The sequence below is a fragment of the Canis lupus genome, chromosome 28 (assembly GCF_003254725.2).
Source record: "Canis lupus dingo isolate Sandy chromosome 28, ASM325472v2, whole genome shotgun sequence".
Classification (NCBI taxonomy): domain Eukaryota; kingdom Metazoa; phylum Chordata; class Mammalia; order Carnivora; family Canidae; genus Canis; species Canis lupus.
In genome coordinates, this window is record NC_064270.1 from 9,093,941 (window position 1) to 9,116,196 (window position 22,256).

Sequence of the window (22,256 nt, forward strand, 5' to 3'; positions counted from 1 at the left end):
TAACATCCAAGGGTGACTTCCTCTGCCTCTTTGAACTTCACTTTCCTCTTCTACAAAGCATGAAATAATAAAACCTAACTTTGGGGTGATTATGAGGACTGGATAGGTGAAAAACCTTGCATATACAGAGGGATAAGTCCTGCGTCAACCATTGTTGCTTTAACCAAACTCTGCCTACATCTTTTATAAATAGTTGCTTTATTTAAATCTCCTTAAATTACCTGATTTGAATGTGCCATAGGATTCCTGCCAGGACTCCAAATATGCTCAGTAAGTGACATTTTCCTTGTCTTCCCCTCTTCTCCCCTAGTATTTATGGTTTTCTATCTAAGAAAAACTCACTGCTTTAAAAATATATAACCTTTTATTCTTCAATGTTTAGCTACTTCCATTTTGTTCCAATGCTCAAGTTGTTGTGTAAGTCTGGTTTACCCAAATTATAAATTCTGGCATCATGTCTGATTTACCCTATGTTTGAAGTTTCAGAGTTTCACATTTGTTAACAGGGTTGTAAAATCACAAGGCTAACAGGACCCTTCCACATCACGTAGGCCAGCAACTCCCAAAACATGCTCCACAAAACCCTGTTGCCAGAAAAGCTAACATACAGCAGAAAAGATGTTCTAGAATCTGACACATTCACAACATCTTTCCATGGCGACTCTCAGTGACCTTCAGTGAAATATTTAGGTATCTGAGAAGTCTGGCCATGAGGAATCCTGTTGAAATGGACTAAAGCAGCATTCTGTTAATATATTTGCCCATGGAACTATTTGCTTACCCCTCCTCCCTCCGGGGCACCCATTAACATCCTGCAGAACAAATTTCTACAAACTACCCCTGGAACAGGAGAAGAGAAACAGAAAATCTCCCTTCCCTAAGGTCAGCTAGTAAATAGAAGAGGTGGCATCTCCGACCCCCAAACCCCAGTCCTTCTCACGGTACCAGAGGGTCTCTAACTTCATCCCAGTGGATAGCCAGGAGTGATTGTTAAGTGGCAGACTGCTGAGCCCTGCCCACGGACTGTCTCATTTGGTGGGTCTGGTGTGTGTTTCGAAGAGTGTGTGGGGGTTGCGGTTATAGGAGGGAAGCCCGTTTTGAGAACCCCTGCTCTGCCCACCATCTACAGTGGCACAGGAGCTGCCTGAGGAGGGAAGACCTGGCGGGGAAGCCAAGGCATCGACACAGGAAAGAGCCTAGCGACAAGGTTAATAAACTACCAGTTCAACTAACAAATAGCCAAACAGCCCAGAGTCAAAAAACTAAAAAACTGGACAGTGGGAATTACCTAGATGTGAAAGGATAGGAAAGCCTGAGTAGGTTTAAAAAAAAAAAAAAAAAAAAAGATAATTGGGAAGAGCATTCCCAGTGGCAACAATGGTTCCTATTATCCAAATATTTGTTTGCAGAATGGAAGGGACCTGGCTGTGCATGTCTTTGGAGAGCACCCTGGTTCTCACATTTGAATATGGGTGTGACTGCTATTTCAAAAATTTAGACAAAACACTCCATGCAAAAGAAAGCAGCTCCCCTCCCAAGAAGTGATTTGGAGGATCTAGCAAAGGTCTTCTGCTCCCTTTCCAGTGGTAGCTTCACTACCCCTGCTTGGGTCCCCAGCAGCCCACCTCTAAAACATTAAACCAAGGGCCAACCAAAGCTAGTCACTAAGTCTATAAACCAGCTGGCTCATGCTTTTCTTGGGAAGTGGGTATAAAACAGTTAAAACAGTCCTCCTGCAAGTGCCTTCTAATGGAGCTTTGATGAAGTGAAGCATTTTCAAGACATCTCCCCGATACGTACCCCCACCCCCAAAAAAGTGATCCAGGTAAACAATTTTTATAAGTTGACTATAGCAAAGTTTCTCAAAAGAAATAGCCAAGAATGAAAATACCATTCTCTATGATCACTTCAGGAGCTAGCATATAACTCACCATGGCCCCTAATTGCAATCCCACAATGTTGTTGCTAGCTACTGCTTTCAAACAAACAGTAATGACCTCACTAGGGCGGGTAAATGACAAGCCTGACTCTCACTCACTCACTTGCTGGTGTTCACTGAAAACTAGTTAACATAAGGTAAAATGCTACTGAGAATCACTGAGATATCAACTGCCCTTCCAGCTGAAGCAAAGAAAGCACACTGGTTCATCATAGAGCAAGTCAGGAGGAGAGTGGAGATGAAGAACACTGGGTTTAGGTGGAAGAGGCTACTGCCAAGGCACTGTGCTGATGGCAGGAGGCAGTGGGATGCAGGACAGTAAGGGGAAAGTACTGATGATTCGTGAGCACCTGCTCTGTGCCATACACCATTGGGTCCTTTACCTACCCCTCCTATCATCCTCAAAGTCCTATGAGATGGATGGATGCCTTCATTTACAATGCCTTGCAAGGAGAAGATCAAACAGCTGGCAGACACCAACATGGGGACTTTAGCTTTGGTTTGTCTGCATCCAGAAGTGGTGGTCTTCTATGACGTAAGATTTACAGGTGACATAAGACCTTGTACCTTCCACTGACGTTAACTAAACCAGGGTCAGTATACTCTCCAGTCTTTGCCAAAGATTTATAATTTCAAATATGGTGAAATCATTAAATAAATGAGTCCTACACATACACACACACAAGGTATTTGCTTAAATGATATTTTGGTATCATAAAATTCTAAGCTAGTTATGGATGGGTGAAATTTTATCACCATGGGCAATATATTTTATGCCTTTGAAGGGGTCTGGACACATGAGTAGAGAGTCCAGAAATACAATCTTTCCTTTTCTCCTCCAGGATGTACACAAAGAAATGGGGAAGGGGAGGAACACCATGGCCTTTTAGTAAATTTAGGAGACAGAACCCACACAATCAAAAACTGTGTATTACTAGTGGTTCAGAAACATACAGAGATAAGTACATCTTCCAATTCAGATGTTTCCACATCATGTAAAATAATATCACTAGACATCTGTTGGCATGCCTGGCACTGTCTATAAGCTTTCTATCAGCTTGTCTATTAGCTTGTCTGTAAGACTAAGGTTTTTTTAATTATCACAGCCTGCCACAAAGACAAATCTATCTTAGAAATGATGAAACTGAGGCCCAGAAAGAAGTAACTGGCCAAGACCATAGAGTTCAACAGTAAATGGAGAAACTAAGACTTAACCCCAGGCCCTTGGGCTCTAAAGCCCACCTCAATAACCACTGAGAGGCAGTGCCTATCCTATGGCAGATGTATGAGATTGTCAGTATTCCATGATTTTAGTAGCAAAAGAGGAAAACAGACTAAATACTACTCACAGACTACTGTTTATGTGCTCTGACACATCTACTCACCATAAACAAAATTGGTAAAGACCATGAGGTAGCTCAAAATGTGAGATGGAATTCTTTTTTTTTTTTTTAAGATTTTATTTATTTATTCATGAGAGAAACAGAGGGGCGGGGGGGACAGACAGAGGCAGAGGGAGAAGCAGGCTCCACGCAGGAAGCCCAATGTGGGACCCGATCCTGGGTCTCCAGGATCACACCCTGGGCTGAAGGCGGTGCTAAACCGCTGAGCCACCGGGGCTGCCCAGAGATGGAATTATTTCTAAGATTATGGTAAAATAGAAAAGTTCAAAACACTATGAATAGTATAAAGTCATCTGTATGAAGAAAATAGACATACAGATTTACAGAGGCTGAGAAAAATCTCCAGCATAGTTTATAAGAAACCTGTGCTCAGCATTGCTTCTGAAGAGAGGGCTGGATACAGGAATCGAGAGAGAGACAGAGAGAGGGGAAAGATTTACTTTTTGTCACAAATATTTTTCTGATTTTTGAATTCTGAACATGGTCATGTATTACCTACTTATTTAAAGCAAATTCAAAGACACAAAGTATTTGAAGAAAATCGCTGTAGAAGGTCTTCCAACCTAATTCTGAGTTGGAGGGTGAGAAGTGACCAGAACACCCTGTGACAATTCTCTATTCATTTCACCAAATAATTTTTCATAATAGAAATTCTGAAATAGTTAGAGCTAAAAAATAAATTAAAAATGCCATCCAGGGATCCCTGGGTGGCTCAGCGGTTTAGTGCCTGCCTTTGGCCCAGGGCGTGATCCTGGAGTCCCGGGATCAAGTCCTGTGTTGGGCTCCCGGCATGGAGCCTGCTTCTCCCTCCTCCTGTGTCTCTGCCTCTCTCTCTCTATGTCTATCATAAATAAATAAATCTTGAAAAAAAAATGCCATCTAGGGGTTCCTGGGTGGCTCAGATAGTTGGGTGTCTGCCTTCGGCTCAGGTCATGATTCCAGGATTCTGGGATCAAGCTCAAGTCAGGCTCCCAGTGGAGAGCCTGCTTCCCCCTCTCCCTCTGCCTCCCCCCCTTGCTGGTACTCTCTCTCTCATAAATAAATAAAATCTTTAAAAAAAATGCCATCCCACTTTCTTCAATTCAGACACTTGCTTCTTAAAAAATGCAATGGATAAACAGCACGAAAGAATTTCCTGTGTAGATGGTAGTAAGAGGTATTTCAATGTTTGTGCATGGGGTGTACATGAGAGAGCATGAAAACTCCCTAAAAAAATAAAGAAGACAGGTAGTGACCCAGCACAACCACTGTGTGGTTAAAATAGCAATGGGTATGTCACCTCCATGCCACTAAAGAAACGGAGTCTCTCATGTCCTACAAAACATGCAAGGCATCTTGTCTTGCCAAATTTAAATGGGGACATTATTTTTAAGTTACTATAATTAGTTCCCATTTGTCTATGAATCAGCCTTTATGAGGCAAGAGCATCTAAGCCCCATCAGATGAAACCTGAGGCCACATCATCTCTGTTTATTATTTTGAAAAGAAAGAGAGGGTGCCAAGTTTCCTGCAACACCCGATTCAAAAGCTGAAATTTGGAGGACAGAATGTCCTGTTGTCCACGTTTGAAGATAGGACTATATTTTCATCTAATACATCAGCCCCAGGTTCAGCTGGTAACAGGAAGGAATTGAATTCCAGAGCTCAAAAATAGGACTTAAGTACTAAACCACCTTTCACTGCTCATATAGAATATTTATATTTTAACCCGACACTGCAGCACTTTTTTAAGTGTCCGTGTTCATGAACACACGTGAACATATTTTAACCTAAGGATATCTGCTTAAGTGATGAGAGACTGGCAAATGCAAATGTTTTAAGCCTATGTTCCCGTTCCTTGATACATCCCTTTCATAATCCAGTTTCTTATAAGAAGTGAAGAATGTCACTATCAAATACAAAGGCAGGGGGAGGAGGGTGTTCCTATTTAGCCTGGGCTTCCCCCTCAATGAAACAGCTCCTCAAAGGGGCTCTGATATAAGGTACCTAAATACAGTAAGATCTTTTGGTCTCCAAAGGGAGTCCAACCAGAGTAGGCAGTTAGAATCTGGAAGAGGTTTATTTTTTATTTTTATTTTTTTAAGATTTTATTTATTCATGAGAGACACACAGAGAGAGGCAGACACATACACAGAGGGAGAAGCAGGCTCCCTGCAGGGAGCCCGATGAGAGACTCGATCCCAGGACCCCGGGATCACTACCTGAGCCAAAGGCAGACGCTCAACCACTGAGCCACCCAGATGCCCCTGGATGAGGTTTAAACTGGCAACCTTAGTAATCTTCAGAAACCCGACCAGAGGGTACAAGCCCAATGCTGTAATTCACAGAAGGCATCAGTCAGCAGAATGCCAGGGGATTGTGGCACATTTGAGCAAAAGCAGTGGGTACAGAAGTCAATACACTATCCACTTATCATTAGGTTTACTATATCACACGTTTAATGTTTTTGTGCACACCCATATGCTCTTGATTGACGTGCATGGGTATACTGGTATCTTTTTATCGCAAACACCATGGATTTTAGGCCCACTTTCACTTTCAACATTTACTAGGCAGGTTCCCTTCAGCAAACCATTTAACCCACCAGATTCTCATTTCTGCCCCTCAAATGTAACAGCAAATAGACAACAAGGGAGTAACATCAGCGCTGTCTAAACTCACAGCAATTCTAGAATAACCAAAATAAAGTAAGTTTTATAGTTTATAAAATTCAGCAAACGTGGGACACCAGGGTGGCTCAATGGTTGAGCATCTGCCTTTGGTTCAGGGCGTGGTCCTGGGGTCTTGGGACCAAGTCCTGCATGGGGCTCCCTGCAGGGAGCCTACTTCTCCCTCTGCCTATGTCTCTGCCTCTGTCTCTCATAAATAAAGAAATAAAATCTAAAAAAATAAAAATAGTTTAAAAAATTTAGCAAATGTTTATGTAACACGACATGCCAGGCACAAGGTGGTGTATGAACTGTACATTTTCTAAGATACACATGTATATACAGCATTTAGACATACATGATCATGTATCAGAATAGGGGAAATGAGGGCGGGCAGGGTTAAAAATAAGGCCTGAGATTACATCGGAATTTTCACTGAACGCTGAGACCCAAACAATGGCTTTACTTTGCCAAAACTGCAGGCAGGAGCTGCCTGGAATGCTGTCATACTAACTTACCCTCTTAGAAGATTCACGGACTCACGTGCAAGTCTTAACTTTTAACAATCCACTGATATAGGTACTAGGATTATCTCCATTGCATAGATAAGAAAACTAAAGCCCAGAGAGGCTCAGTAACTTGCTGTGGTCACATAATTATGGAGTGGGATCTGAACTTCGGCAGTCTGAGTCCAGAGTATGTTCTATCATACGCTATACTACACAGCCTATCGTATTTGTTATGATGATGATGACATATTATAATAAACCCCTTGTATTAATTCCGATTCCACAAATGAGAACCGTGAGGCTCAGAGGTGAAGTTGCAAGCAAGCCAAAATCATAAAGCGAGTACATGGCAGACAGAATTTGAAACTGAGTCAATGTGACTCTAGACTCCGCACGCTTAACCGCAAAGCTAATAAGCTTTGATCCATAAATATTTACTCTGCACCTTCTGTGCCCTAAGACTTTTTTTTTTAAAAAGGCAAGGAGTTGGTAGTGGTGTCCCCTCAGGAGCTGGCTTTCACAGCACCTCAATGCTAAAGCAGCCCCACCTTACACAGCAAAGCCCAGAGCCCTGCACACAGCAGGTGCCCTGTGATAGCTGATGCCAATAAGGAGGATGATGATGACAGAAATACTTTCAACGTTAGTATGTAGTTTCAAAAGGGAAGCTGAATACTCAATTTGGACGGAGAAAAACCCTAATGGCAGAAAACAGACAATTTTTAAAACAGTGTGAACAGGTGTGGTCTCTATCAACACATAGAACATTTTAGGTACTTTGTTAATTCCTACTAATCTTTCAACTTCTGAGGTAGTGCCACTGATCACCCCAGTTCTCCCTGGACTTTGCTAATAGTCTCATGTCCCAGGAAACCCCTTGGTCGGTCAGTCACCCTAGAGGACAAACATCAGGTTTTGTACTCTTGACCTTTCCATGCCCAACCCCCTGGTTCTAGCCCAGTTCCCTGCAAACAGAAGATGCTCAATATGTCTTAGTTGGTTAGATGGATGAAAGGAGCAATACTTTATTTCCAAGTACACTCATTTCCACTATACAAGTGTTGCCAAGCAGCAGTCCCTGCACTGCAAAAATGACTATGTGAGAATCATTTTAATTAGCACTTTCATTGTTTGTATGCAAATGCACATTCCTAAAGTGGGTCCTCTAAAAAGCTCTCCCTAAACCAACATTCCTTAACTGAGATTTTTCTCAGTAAATCCTTGTCCATAGACAGTAAAGAAATAAATTTCCACCCAGCCTGAGTCTTACTGATCCAGAATCTGTAATGAAGTTAAGATGCTTTTCTCTATAGGAATGGCAAGTCTAAAACGAGGAAATGTGAAGCACTTCCAGGCTCCAGGATAGAGCTGCTCCTTGACTTACTCATCCCAAAATAGGATGGCAACTCAGAGGGCATGCTCCCAATTCTGAGTTCCTCTTACAAAAAAGTGGAACGCCCTGTTGCTGTCCCCTGCCCGCCTGGATTAGAGTCCTCAGAGTTATAGTTATATAGTTATATAGTTATAGTTATCAAGCAAACTTTCCAGCTTCCCTCAGATGTCCCTCCTACAGCTCAGCCAGCCCGTTTGCTCCGCTGGCCCACCCCTGGACTATTCCCTTCCTTTGGCTCTCTGACCCAGGGGCTGGGGCAGCCTTGGTCTTTTGCCTCAGCTCAGGGAGAGGCCCACATGCTCCTTGAGAATTCAACTCTGGCAGACGCATCAGTGGACCCAGCCCAGTCCTGCCCTGGGTGGGAGTTCTGGAAGAGCTGGTCTCTTGGGGAGTCAGGGTGGGAATACAAGTTCTGGGCGGTCAACATGGCTGACACCGGTCCTGAGTGACTAACTCAGCCTTGTGTGGTTATGTACCAGGCAGCCCAGGGAGCCAGTCACTATTTAAAATTAGAGAGAACACGACGTCACGTGAGAAGTTTTGGGAAGGCAAACAGGGAGGCAGAGGCTATCTGAACTTGGAGAAAAACTCTCCCAGTCCGAAGAAGCCGGGGAGAACCACAGCCAGACGGCCCTGGAAAGTCCTTTAAACGGCTGCAAAGCACTCCTAGCATGGAATGCTCTATTTGCATGTCTGGGCCACAGGAGAACAGAGTTGAGGCTGAACAAATGACAGTAGCATTTATCAGTCAGAAGAAGGTCCAAAAGGCTAACGTCCAGGATGAGTTAAAACATGTGAGAAATGTGAATAACCATCGGGGTAGATTTCTGTTTGTTGGTTTGTTTGCAAAGCTACGATCGGAGTGACAAGGAAAGCAAAGAAGTATAGGCCTGCTTGGAGCAGCCCAGTGTAATGTTACAGAGAGCAGGGAAGAAAGGCAGCTCCTCGCCTGTGCTGAGGGAATGTTCTTCATACTCTGGTAAGAAATCCCTAAAGCGGAAGACAGGTGTGGAGCTGAGAAAGCCAGAACCACTTTAAGTCAAGTCAGGTTTCTAGGCTCAGATGAATCACATCCACAGACAGCCAAAGTATGGACACATGTCATAGATGAATCACTGTCAGGAGTCCTTCAGAAGCGTCAAAGAAAGGAATGGTGTTCAAAGATCGGGAACTAAATAATTAACAAAAGGAAGAACATATATATTTCTAGAAGTATATGCCAAGAGGCTTGGCATTAGTGACCAGCAAAATTCTAGCCTGGAGTATTAAACAGGTGAATACCCACGTAAGAGTGACAATCACCAAAAACAGACAGAGGTTCACTGTAAATATCAGATTGACCAATTCCCTTGTTTGTTAGATTTATAAGGCTGATAGTTCAGATGAGCATAACTTTCCTTGAACCAGGCTTTAACAGTTCAAGGATATTTTACAAATGTGAATACGAGTAATGAGGCAGATCAGTATAGAGATGAATGAGCCACCAGTCTGTAGACATGCAGACTCAGTCTTGTCTTGTACATTTGAGTCAACAACTTGTATCTAGAGGCAATATATACGAGGGAGGGCTCGTCACCTTGTTACAGGACAAAGGCTGGCTATGAAGAGTTCCTTGTAGGTTGTGAGATGAATCGAATCTAACAAGATGAGATTTATGATGAATACCTGTGAAGCCTACCTATTCCTGGGGGAAAACTGGGGAGGAGGACTAGAAGGTAGTACTTCGGCTGACCACATGCTTCACACAAACCTAGAGCCTGAAGTGGTTCTTGGGAAGAGCAGTCAAGTTTAACCGTAGGAGGGTCCTTGTGATGATCCTCAGAGAGCTTCCAGATGAGATCCCAACACAGTTCTGGGACCCCAGCAGAGCCCCTTCTAATGCTCTCATTCATAACTACAGAGAAAGATTACACACACCTGGATGAGAGCTCAGGGTTGGGGTTCAGAGAAGCCACTACTTAGGGTACCTTGAGGAGATACCAGCAGTGTGACGACTGACACCTTAGAAATACTTTCTGGTCTGCTATAGTCAAAGCTGGTTCTGCCCCAGGAATGCCATTCTCAAACTTACTGGCCAGCACATGAACCACTGCTGGCAGGGTGGGTCAAGGAGGAGCAGATGTCAGGAGCATTCTACATTTGGTGCCCTTCTCACCCAGTGACCTGTGACTGACAAACCAAGATTCCCTAAAGGGAAGTGCCTTCTTATTAGCTCATTGGTCAAACAAGCATCTTTGGAGTTATTTTTCCCAAGGAAGGGGATGTCCCTGAAGGAAATGAGTAGATGCCAAGCAGAAAATACAGCAAATCAAAATACTTCCTGATGCAATTCAAATCCTTGGCTCATGTACTTCCAGCTCAAATACCTGGAACTCAAGACCAGCCCAGGGAGAATCAGAAACAGGCCCCCTAGTGGCTGGGAGCCAAGAAGGTCCACAGTGGCTTCAGAAGCCCTATAAAACCAAAGACACTGGACTTGTTTCCAAGCCACAGGATTTCTGAGCTAAAGGGGGCAGTGGAAGAAGAAAGAAGAAAGAAGAAAGAAGAGAAGAAGAGAAGAAGAGAAGAAGAGAAGAAGAGAAGAAGAGAAGAAGAGAAGAAGGAAGAAAGAAGGAAGAAAGAAGAGAGAAGAAAAGAAAAAAAAGAAAAGAAAAGAAAAGAGGAATATGGAAGTGCTAAGGGAGAACAACACTGCAGAGCTCCCTAAATAAATATAAAAAATTAAAAATCTGAAGACCCTGGTCTCCAAAGCATTTTTCCCCAAAAGTGGCAATTGTTGCCATATATTGTTTGGTCAATTTACAGAGGAGCCCAAAGGTTCAAAACAGTCACCCCCACCCCCAGCACTGACTGAGTGGACTTACTAGTCCTGCAACTGACCCTGAGGTACTTCAGACCAAGGGTGATGGGCAGGGAGTTGAGATGATCTGCAGTGAACTGGAACCAACCTCACAAAACTGCGTCATCCATGAATAGGCAGTAAGAGAACTAGCCACACCCCACCCTCTGTCACACTGAGACTTTAACCCTTGACAGGACATTCTAAACATTAAATATGATCCAAAAGCTCAAAGATAAGTTCTGGAGATGGAAAATATACAACAAACATTTCTAGGTACCCCCAAACTTATCCCACTCTCCAAGGATGGGTCTGGAAACCAACAGATACCTTAGGTTTCTGATACAGAATGGTTCAGACCTAGGCCCACTCTCATTCTCTGAAGGCTTTCCTTTTTCAGAGCTCTGTCCGTTCTGCCTGCTCCAAGGAGGAGACTCCCACTGTGCCCTACCAGTCTTCGATATGTGCTAAATCAGGGCAACTTGGGAGACAGAAGCAGCAAAGACAGCAGCCAGGAGGGGACAGGCGAAAGCACCAAAAGCTGGAAACCACAAACCCTGAATCTGCAATTCCTCTATTTACTTAGAAACAGTTGCTGATGCTTGCCCTCGCCAAAGATAAACCAGGACAAACCCGGAAAGGGAAGGGGAAGCAGTGAGGTAAGGGCTGTTGTAAACCTGGCACAATGCAGAGGAAAAGTTCCTTGGGTTGTCAGGACACGGTTTTCCTCCCTAGGAGAAAAATGAGATAACACACCCCTACGAACAGTGACATGAGGCTGTAAGCACGCGCTCGGCAGAGGCCTGCCATCTTCACGCGCTTAGAGGTCATGCACAGACACATTTGGAAAATGCCATGGTGCAGTGCAAAGAACACGGACGGCATTTGGAGTCAGAGGAGGTGAGTCTGAGTCCTACCTAGCTCTGCCTTGAGCAAGCAGTGATGACATCAGCTCAGGCACTCAACCTCTTTGGGTTTCAGTTCTCCATGAACCATAAGAATAAGTTGGACAAGCTGATCTTATAGTTTTCCTCCAGGTCTATATTCGGTTATAAACTAATCTTGCAACATAGCAGTTGTTCCTCCATTCAGCAAACATTTTTGGAATGCATTTTGTATGTCTAGGTACTAGGACAGTCCTGTACTCAAGAAACCAATCGATCCACAGATCCCAGCAGCCTGTAAACAACTCTCTACAGCACCATGGAAGAGACATGTGGACAGGGCGAAGGGTCAGTTGACCCAGCAGAGACTGGAGCAGAGTGCAAGCTGGAACAGCTTCCTAGCAATGATGACTGGGCCAGTGCTTGGAGGAGGGAAGAATTTGGCCGGGGAGTATAATATATATAAAAGCACACAGGAGTGGCCCAACAGGGCATGCACAGTGGGAGGAATGTAGAGGTAAAGGGCCTTACATGCCATGCTAAGAAGAGCTACTGCCCAGCACCTCCAGGTCCCCTCACAACTTCTCTGCTCTCTACCTCTACAGCTCCCAGTATGGCCACAGTCTCAGGGTTGGGGTATGCCTATATCCGGTCAACCATCAAGCAACAGTCCAATCCCTCCCCACCTCAAGCCTCTCCCTTTATCCCTGAGTCACACAGCCAGGCCACACCTGCTATCCACCACGGCTTTCTCCCAGGCACTCTCATCTCAGGCCTTGCTCCCAGCTCTCACTCAGCCCCTAATGCCCAGCCCATGGCAGCTGTTCCAAATAGTTTCCATCTTCCTCAGAGCCACAAGCGCATCCCACCCACCCCACTCATGCTCAGCAGAAGACTCCTACCTCGTCCGTTCCTGGGCATGACTGTCCAAGCCCAGCTCACGTAGCAACCCTTCTGTCCACCTGTCCCAATTTCCTTTCTAAATAGCCCAGGCCAAGCTGTGGGTATATCTGCTCACAAGAACAAAAGAAAGTAAAAAGACTCTATTAAGAAACAAAAACCACAGTCATCAACCAATGCAGGCTATTGCCCATGCATCTGATTGGACTCTGAAATGAACACATCTAAGTGGGATAAGGTACATAGATACACTCCATATGCCAAACGACATTACATAAGTATCAGCTACTCCAGAGCTGTTGTCTGAATAAACCAATAAAGAAATCAGTGAGTCTGGGACACGTGAGTGGCTCGGTGGTTGAGTGTCTGCCTTCGGCTCAGGCGTGATCCTGGAGGCCCAGGATCGAGTCTCACATTGGGTTCCCTTCAGGGAGCCTGCTTCTCCCTCTGCTTATGTCTCTGCCTCTCTCTGTGTATCTCTCATGAAAGAAGAAAAGAAAGAAAGAAAGAGGAAGAAAGAAATCTGATGTTGAAGAGACTATCTCAAGAGTGCAAAATCCACAGTACCTTCAGGCATGTGAACCAAGAATGTAGCCTAGGATCTGCCAAGAGCCTTTTAAAACAATCCCAAGGCCCTTGCAAGCCTAGACTCTGGTCCCTGCTGGGCCCCTACAGACACAGCCCATTTAGCACCCCCCTAAGCAGCACAGAATCATTGAAGTGCCATTTATTTCTGAAATTTCCTAAAATACACCAATATATTTAATATAAAATACATACACGTTTAATATATATCACATATGTTGTACGTGTATATATGTGTATATATTTATATTTCCATGCTCTTTGTGTCATTATAAGTGGTCAGCCAATAAAAAGAAGCAGACCACACTCTCAGCCAACTGTGGACACAGGCCCAACAAAAAACACAGCAGCCTCTGTGGCACCATCCTGTGTTGATCATGTTCTAAAACATGTATCGTTTATTCTGTTAAAGCCTCTCTGCTGGGCATTTATTTTTTGTTCTGGTCAAGAGTTTTGCCACACAGGGGCCAAGAGGTATGTACCTGCCACAAGGACATAAAGGAAAAGTATGACCCAGGGCTGTCCAATTCAAGTGTTGTGACAGTCCAACCAGTGAACATGGATCCACTTACACACCTGGGAGCACCAATGATCAGAAACATCCTACAGAATGGCAAGAAGATAAAAATCCTTTTTTTTTTTTTTTTTAAGATTTTATTTGTTCATGAGAGACAGAGAGAGAGAGAGAGGTTGAGAGAGAGGCAGAGACACAGGCAGAAGGAGAAGCAGGCTCCATGCAGGGAGCCCGACGCGGGACTCAATCCCGGGTCTCCAGGATCACGCCCTGGGTTGAAGGCGGCGCTAAACCACTGAGCCACCAGGGCTGCCCAAAAATCCTCCTTCTTAGTTCATTTCTGCCCCATCCACAAAGCAGAGCTACCAAGTTCTCTCCAAGTGTGGTGAGTGCGGGGTCGTGCCACAAGCTTACGGAGTACAGATTTCATTACCCTTAGCTCTCCCATGGATATTAGAGGCAACCACGAGGAATTCATGATGACACGAGGAACACTTCTCCACTGAGACTCCGCTCTTCTAAGCCCCACAGAACCTATTACGTGGCCAGTACACCAGAGTTTCCCAAAACTCATGCCCAGAACTGAGAGTGTGCTACATGTGACAGAGCAAGAGAATTCTAGACAGCCTTTGAGAGAAACCCAAATACGATCTCATTTAATACAAGAAACAAATGAAGCCCAGGGAGGGGAGGTGGTTCTAAGGTAAGCGGCAGGGGGCCAGGGTGAGGACACCAGGCTCCTCTGTGATGGAGTGATGGGCTCACACTCTAAAACCAGAAAGCTGAAACACAGAGACACTGTATCCTGGATAGCATTTTGTTTTCAGAAGGTTACAAGAATAATTTTAAGAGGAAAAAAGGCATTATTAGAAGAAACAAACTGCCTGTCACAAAGCTCATAAAATGAGAATGGTTCAGATTAAAATCACATGGTTATTAAAGTTTTAGGTTGGCTTGTTGCTTCATCATGTTTGTGTGAAGTTCCTTTCCTGTAACCTACTAGTTACTTTGGAAGGTACCAGGGCTCAAAAACTAACAACTGTATTCTATGAAAATGGTGACTTCTGTCTTCCAGTTTTAGGTTTTGTTCTTATTATACAAAGGGGAAAAGGGAAAAAAAAAATTAAAAAATGTTCAGCTCCTTCAAGGTCACTAATTCAGTTCTATTTGAAAGAAGAAAAAGGCAAATATTTAAGAGAAAACATAATTAGATTTGTACAAATGTTCCCAACATGGTAATTTTACAGGCAAACCATATTATGCAGAGTACATGATACGCTTCAAAACTAATATAATGACTTGGTATTTGTAAAGGATGCTCTAAAAATTACATTATTGCTTTCTTTCCTTCCTCCCATTTAAAAACACACAAATCTCTTTAAGGAAAAAATATTGGTTTCACTACTCCACTGCCCCAAATATTTTTCTCCCTATCATTTTAAATTTATGCTTCCATTATTCAGAAAGGAAGATACCAAAATGATGTTTCGCTGAATCTCAAGATCCTCTGATTTTTCAAGATAGGGCTTTAAACTGATATTCTTAATCATGGGTTACAAAACCAAAAGTCTGAGAGGGCCAACCAGGTAACAAGTGGGTGGTGTGAAGACTACGGCAAACTAGGACCTGAATGCCCCCCGCCCCCTGCACTCCTCCAAGGAGAGGACAGTCCCTGGTTCTCACTCTACCCATGGTGCTCCCATGCAAGAATACAGCTCGATATTACAACATAGTCTAATTGTCAAGAGGATTTAGAAATCAAATTATGTGAAATCTCCTGACTTTTAAAATTCTGGCCACTTACTTCAAAAACTTAAAACTGGTGTTTTGTGGGCAGCTAATTTGCAACCTACCACAACAGATATGATGCCATAAATGTAATTAACTCAGGAAACAAATGCAACATCTAGAAACCCAAACTTTGTTGGAAAACGAAGGTTGATCTCTACACTTTTTTTTAAATCTATATTCCTCCATAATAACTCTTCTCTTGAAGAGGGAGGCAGAAAGAAGGAATAAATGAACTTGAGAAAAACATGAAATTAGTTGTCAGAAAGTAAAAAAGATAAAGGTGCCACTTACCTTTTTTTTATTAAAATAATACAAGAGTATTTCCAGCTTTTGAGTCCACATTGGGACAAATCTGGCAGTTGCAAATTTCAATGAAGTTAGACTGGTTTGAACAGAGCTATCATCTTAATCTTTCTCTAATAGAAATGTCTTGCAGAGGGGCACCTGGATGGCTTAGTGGTTGAGCATCTGTCTTTGACTCAGGTCGTGATCCCGGGGTCCTGGGATCAAGTCCCACATCAGGCTCTCTGCAGGGAGCTTGCTTCTCCTTCTGCCTATGTCTCTGCCTCTGTCCCTGCCTCTCTCTCTGTGTGTCTCTTATGAATAAATGAATAAAATCTTAAAAAAAAAAAAAAAAGAAATGTCATGCAGAGCAGGTAACCTGCCACTCAGAACCACTTTTATAAGGATATGCTAATGGTTTGTATGACTAAGTAAGAAGGCAGGACAACTGGGTGTCACCTCCTAAAAATGTGAACATATGACATATGCCAATTAGGTATGTGCATATGTACCTTAGAGGGGTTTCTTGATCTCTCTTCCAAAAATGTCTAAGAACTAATACCTGATTATAATAGTGAAAGTTCAATTGTGCAAGTTCGAGCACAAATAATGTAGTCATTTTTTTTTTAAGTGTACCTCTGCAGGAACCATCTTTTATTTAATCACTGCCATAATCAGCAAACCAGAGAAGATCTCTCTGAGGGAGGAAAACAGAGTGAGTCACCTCCTCGTTGATCAGGAGACTGCAGGATGAGGGCACCACACGGAGAGGTAGGTATCAGATGGTGCCTTGTCCAAATTACTCAGTGGAGGGATGAGAATCATTTCTTCCCATGATGTTCAGTAATCACAGGAGATGATGATGGGCTCTCCGTTTTAGTGACGGCCACAAGTACGATCTAATGTTTACTTCCCCAAGACAGGGAGGAAAAAGAAAGGCAAAAGAGGTTACTCACTCTTTATTTGTAATCACTGGCTAGAAAAGGAGAAAATATCTTGTTTTCACATGTGGCAGACAAATGTGATAAAACTTCCTGTTTGAAAAGTACAGAATCAAATGTGTAAATCTCCTGGAGAAATACCAATACCTCAAAAATGTTGCTGCTGACAGAAATGGATAGCATTCTTTGCAGGACATGATAACTTTGGCCTAAACGTGGCCATATGAAAGTCTGGTAACACAAACCAATACAGCAAGCCCAGAGAGATACTTTTAGACAGTGACCTCTGCAGAAGCTGCCCCCCAAGAGCTCACACAAATCAACAGAGGCATAGGGACCGGTAACATTGGTATTACAATCCTGAATTCCTTCACTTAAAGAAAGGTGACAACTCATGCAAACTCCATGTCAAGCATATCCCTTTAGTAGCTGAGATTCTTAAGGAATATGAGTTTAGGTTGCTTTTAAATTGGACTGAGCTCTGGGGTTAGAAACTATCAATTACTGGATTCCAAATCCTGTGTCTTATTCCATAGTGCAACAATACTTTGCTCTAAAGGGCGGCAGAGAGATGTCTGGGTGAAGCAGCAATAATTTGTAGCTCACAAATTATTCATGGCAAGTCCACTGCATTTCAAATTCACATTTGTCTAAAGCTGCTGAATAAAATATTAGTCAGAAACAGCCTTAAATCCTTTCTACAAAGAAGGGAAGGAAGGAGGGAAGAAAGCAACTGGACTGATTTTATGCAAAATATATGCAAAATTTGAAATTCAAGTTCAAGAAGCCCAGTCCCAACCTATTGATGAACATGGAACCTCAGAATGAATAAAGGCAATGGACACTCAACAGGCAGAGTCTTCAATCAAAATACACGTTGAACAAGTACTTAGAAAACTGAGTAATGAAGGAACTTTAAGCTTTCTAGATCATGTATTAAAAGCTCAAAGGAAAAAAAAAAAGCTCAAAGGGATCCTTTCCATGCTTTTTAAAGCTAATACATAAACAGGATACAAAAAAAAAATCATAAGTTGCTAAAATATAAAACAGAGAACGTTCAAAGATCTTACTGGTTTTATCCAATGATTCACAGATTGGGCAGTGCCCCATGTAGCAGAAAAGAGCTCTGAGGAACTAGACAAAATGAAAGATTTTTATAGGCAGAAGGAGGTGGGGCAATGAAGTTATCCTAGTAAAGAGTGGACTGTTCCAGGCAAGGTTGCCTTCCTCGGGAGGGTGGGGGGAGGTAGAGGGGTCTATCCCGCAGATTACCTCCCTCACTAGTGCTGACCAGGTAATTCCAGATTGACTCTTAAAGATTACATAATTAGGCTAGGTATTAAGTCTTGGTTTGCTGACATGGGCCTTAGCACAAGTGACTCCACTTTGGATCTTTTCTTTTCTTTTTTTTTTTTTTAAAGTATAAAAGGGTATAGAGTGAAAGGCAAGCATCCTTCTTACACCACTGCCCTCCCCACAAGGCTATTTCTCTCCCACATGTCCTCCTGAGATGGTCTACCATACAAGCACTGAAGCACCATTCTGCTTTGCAACTTGAGAACACCACCATTTTCTAATGCCTGACTACTCAGTCTCCAGGCGATATGATAAGGTGCTTGCTTTTTTTTTTTTTTTTTTTTTTTAATTTCTAAAAGCACTTACTAAGAAGGAATCAGGCAAGGAGAAATCCTCTTCCCATGACTGTCAGTAAATTTCATTCTTTTTAATCATATTTAAGTTCCTCTCTATGAGAAAAGACAAACCCTGGGTTGGTGTCAATTCATCATGAATACCATTCCACTGAAACCTTCATTTTCCCATAAACCATTGGTTATGAGTAGAGAATGCTACATAATCAATGCTTATTAAATGCTCCAGAAGTCCCATTGAGAATATTTTCAGTGAAGTATGAGGGCTTTGAAATACATAAAGATGCAGGTTGGGACGCCTGGGTGGCTCAGCGGTTGAGCACCTGCCTTAGGCTCAGGTTGTGATCCCAGGTCTGGGAATCGAGTCCACATTGGGCTCCCCACAAGGAACCCGTTTCTCAGTCTGCCTATGTCTCTGCCTCTCTATGTCTCTCATGAATAAATAAATAACTTTTTAAAAAATTAAATTAAAATAAAATAAATAAAGATACAAGTTAGGGCTACCCACTGCCCAAGCAATTTGAAACAGCACATCCTAGAACCTAGTTGCTTATCACACTGCCCTCAACAGCTGCATGGGTTTCTTATTCTTTTGTCCACAAAAGGCATGAAAAGACTAGGTCTGGAGGAAAAATGACAGTGTCCAGAAAGAACGGATTCCTAAAAGACCCTGAAAAGCCTCTGGGGAGGGCTTAGCTGGGAGGTTTACCAGGGAGGCCAGAGATGAAGTCCAGGCTGACAGGGAGGTGGCCAGCCAACTTTGGTGACTTCGAGAAGGTTAAAAAGGTCTATGGGGCCTGGAGATTACAAGACTAAAGAAACTCACCAGGTGGCGTAAAAATGGAAAAACTAAAGAACCCAAAGAGAATGTACAGGAAGCTCAATGGGGTGATTTCTCTTAGAGGACAAATACAATATGAAGCAGCTGCATTTTGTGACCAAAGCCCACAAATAGATAAAAATGTATGTGATTCAGAACCGATTACCTCCCATCAGTCAACAACAGTTGAGGGATATGGGTACTACCTGAAACACCTCTCTATCCTACAACCATCATGGTGTATATATATATATTTTTTTTTCATCATGGTATATTTTTGCTGCTTTTTTTTATCTTATAACATTTACCCTTGATATTTCAGAGATATTCTAAATATTTTCTACATGGTGGTTCTACAAACCAAAAAAAGGCATTTGGCCTTTTCACACAATGTTAGCACATCTAACTTTGATTGCACAAGAAATGACCTTCATGCTTTTTCACTTTAGTGAGCCTTCATCTAATGAACTTTTGGGGCATCTGGGTGGCTCAGTCAGTTAAGCATCTGACTCTTGGTTTTGGCTCAGGTCATGATCTCAGGGTTGTGAGATCAAGCCCCTCATCAGGCTCTGTGCTGGGCGTGGAACTTGCTTTTAAGATATTTTCTCTCTCTCTCTCTCTCTCTTTCTCTCTCCCCCTGCTTCCCTCTCTCCCTCTCCCTCTTGCCCTCTCTCTCTCTACCCCCCCACATCGCCCCCCCAAAATAAAACCACAAACTTTTGGATGGTATGGTTATAGGATGAAAAATCCAAAATGTATTAACAGTGAATTAAACTTAGTCATCAAAATGGCTTGCAGAAATTCCAGTACAGATAAAGAACAGTGTAGTTTACAGGCTATTAATGGCAAAAGATGCTGGAACCTTCTGCTTGCCAGCCAAAGGCAAGCCATGTGCCAATTGCATAAATGCAGTTTATAATTCACTCAGCTGACCTGATTTAAAATTATGTAACTAAAACTAATTCTCTTGATTCGGGTATTTCAAGTTTTTTTTTTTTTTATATAAGGTGAGGCTTTACTACTTTTATATCATTATCTCATTTGAGTAATTCATATTCATATTCCATGAAGTCATACCATATTCATTAGCATGTGTCTTCACTCACTTCTAAGGGATTTTATATGGAAAAAAACCCACCCTTTGCCTCGTTTTCTGTCCAAATCCGACACAGCCCTCCTTTCTCTACCTAAGTAATCTCAGTCTCATAGCTTTTAAATACCATCCACAGGCTGATGACTCTCAAAGGTACTATCTCCAGCCCCAGATGTCACCCATCTCAGTAAACAGCAACACCATTCACCCAGCCTAAAACACTAGGCTCACCCTTGACTCTTTCTGCTCACACCCCAGACCCAATCCAGCAGGGACAACCTTCAAAATATATCCTGAGCCTGACCCGTTCACATCATTCTATGATCCCCACACTAATCCAGGTCATGCCCATATCTCCTGCCTGGACCCCTTCAGTTTATACTGATTCTGTTCTTGCCTCTAAAGTCTGTTCTCCACTCAGGACCCAGAGAAATAATTGTAAAGCACAAAGATGATCACCGTTCTGCTCAAACTCTCCACTGGTATCCAATCACACTCTCCTTATCATGGCCAACAAGATCTGGCTCCCACCTGCCACTGATCTCATTTCGTATCACTCTCCCCATACCTACCGCCCAGCTCAAGGCCAGCCAAACTGGCTGCCCTCCTGTTCCTCTATCACACCAAGCTCAGCTTACGTCAAAGGCTTCTCTTTTCGCTCGCTGTTCCCTCTGCCTACACACTTCCCCCCAGATTCCTTCACTTCATTCAGATCTCTGCACATAATTTCTTCCTCTCTCTCCCCCATGCACAGAAGTCTTCTCAGGTCACTCTTTCAAAAACAGTCCCTCTAGCCTTTCATTTTGTCATTCTCCACCCACCACATGGCACTTATTACTACCTGAAATTATTATTTAGTGATTTACTTTGTTCATAAAATAATTTTTAGTGAGCACCCACCATGTTTGCACTCGAGGTGCTCTTCTAAGGGCTGGGGATATCCAGTGAACAAGATAAGCAAAGATTCCTGCCCTCATGGAGCTCACATTCTTATTTGCCACCCTACTTGAATTTAAGCTCCAGAGATATGCACAGTCTGCCTAGAGACCCCTGAATCTGCGGTTCCCAGAGCAATGCCTTTGCACAGAGTAGGCATTAATGCATATTTGCTGAATGGGTAGTATCCTGTACACCTGAGACCTTTTGCTTCTCTGAGGACCCCCACCATGGAGCTCTTCTTGCCCACCAGATGGGACTCTGGTTGTGCGATCCAGAATGTCCATTGTGTCGTTTTAGACACACCAATCTGGTTAGTCTCCCATGCCTGAGCTGGATCTCTAACCCTGGGCCTGCCTATCCTAACTGCCTGTCCTTCCTGTACCAACACCAGCACTCAGCAAGCTCCCCACATCACCATGCCACTGGGACTTGTCTCACTGGGTCATATGAGCACATTGGTCCACAGGGTGGCAGCTGACCAGCCAACAGTCAGCAAATAAACCAGCTTTTCTCAACAAAGAGTGATGAGAATCAAGACACACAGGTCCTACTGCTTCTTTGGCTCATGTGGTCCTTCCCCTCAAATAGCTCACTCAAGACCTTCAACAACAACTAGCCAGGGTGTCTTGGAGCATCCTCAGCTCAGCACTGATGCACATTACTGTAAAGGACGTAACTTTGCCTCTTTCAACTGCCACAGAAGCAAGATGCTTACCTGCTGTGATGAGTAATTAAGTTTCTTTTGGAAAAAAGAAGAACATCTGTTACTGAAATTATCTGATCTCACATAAAAATGAAGGTAATTGTGAAATGTAGTTAATTCAATCTTTCAGGACAACGGCAGTTACAGCAGTGCTGGGAAGGGGGAGAAAAGGAAAATGCAAATGTCTTAAAGGACCACTCTGGAAGACTCAGAAAACAGGTATTTAAAATTCATGTTTCCAATGTATGTGTTCACATTTTAATTTGTTAGCTTAGAAGTGCCCAGCTCTACATCTCAAAGCTAAATAGGATTACTTTATATTTGTCCAGCACTTTATTCTGTTTGAAGCATTCTCAGATACATAACCTCTCTTAGCAGGGCAGGATTCACTGCTCTGCCTGGGGCCCAGAGAGGTCAAACAATT

At 43.0% G+C, this 22,256-nt stretch overlaps 1 protein-coding gene across 50 annotated transcripts in view; it reads right to left on the reverse strand.

The window, feature by feature from the left end:
• The window catches only part of SORBS1 (sorbin and SH3 domain containing 1), a 228,889-nt gene that overhangs the window by 143,841 nt on the left and 62,792 nt on the right, over positions 1-22,256 (reverse strand). The gene's annotated exons all lie outside the window — the stretch shown is intronic.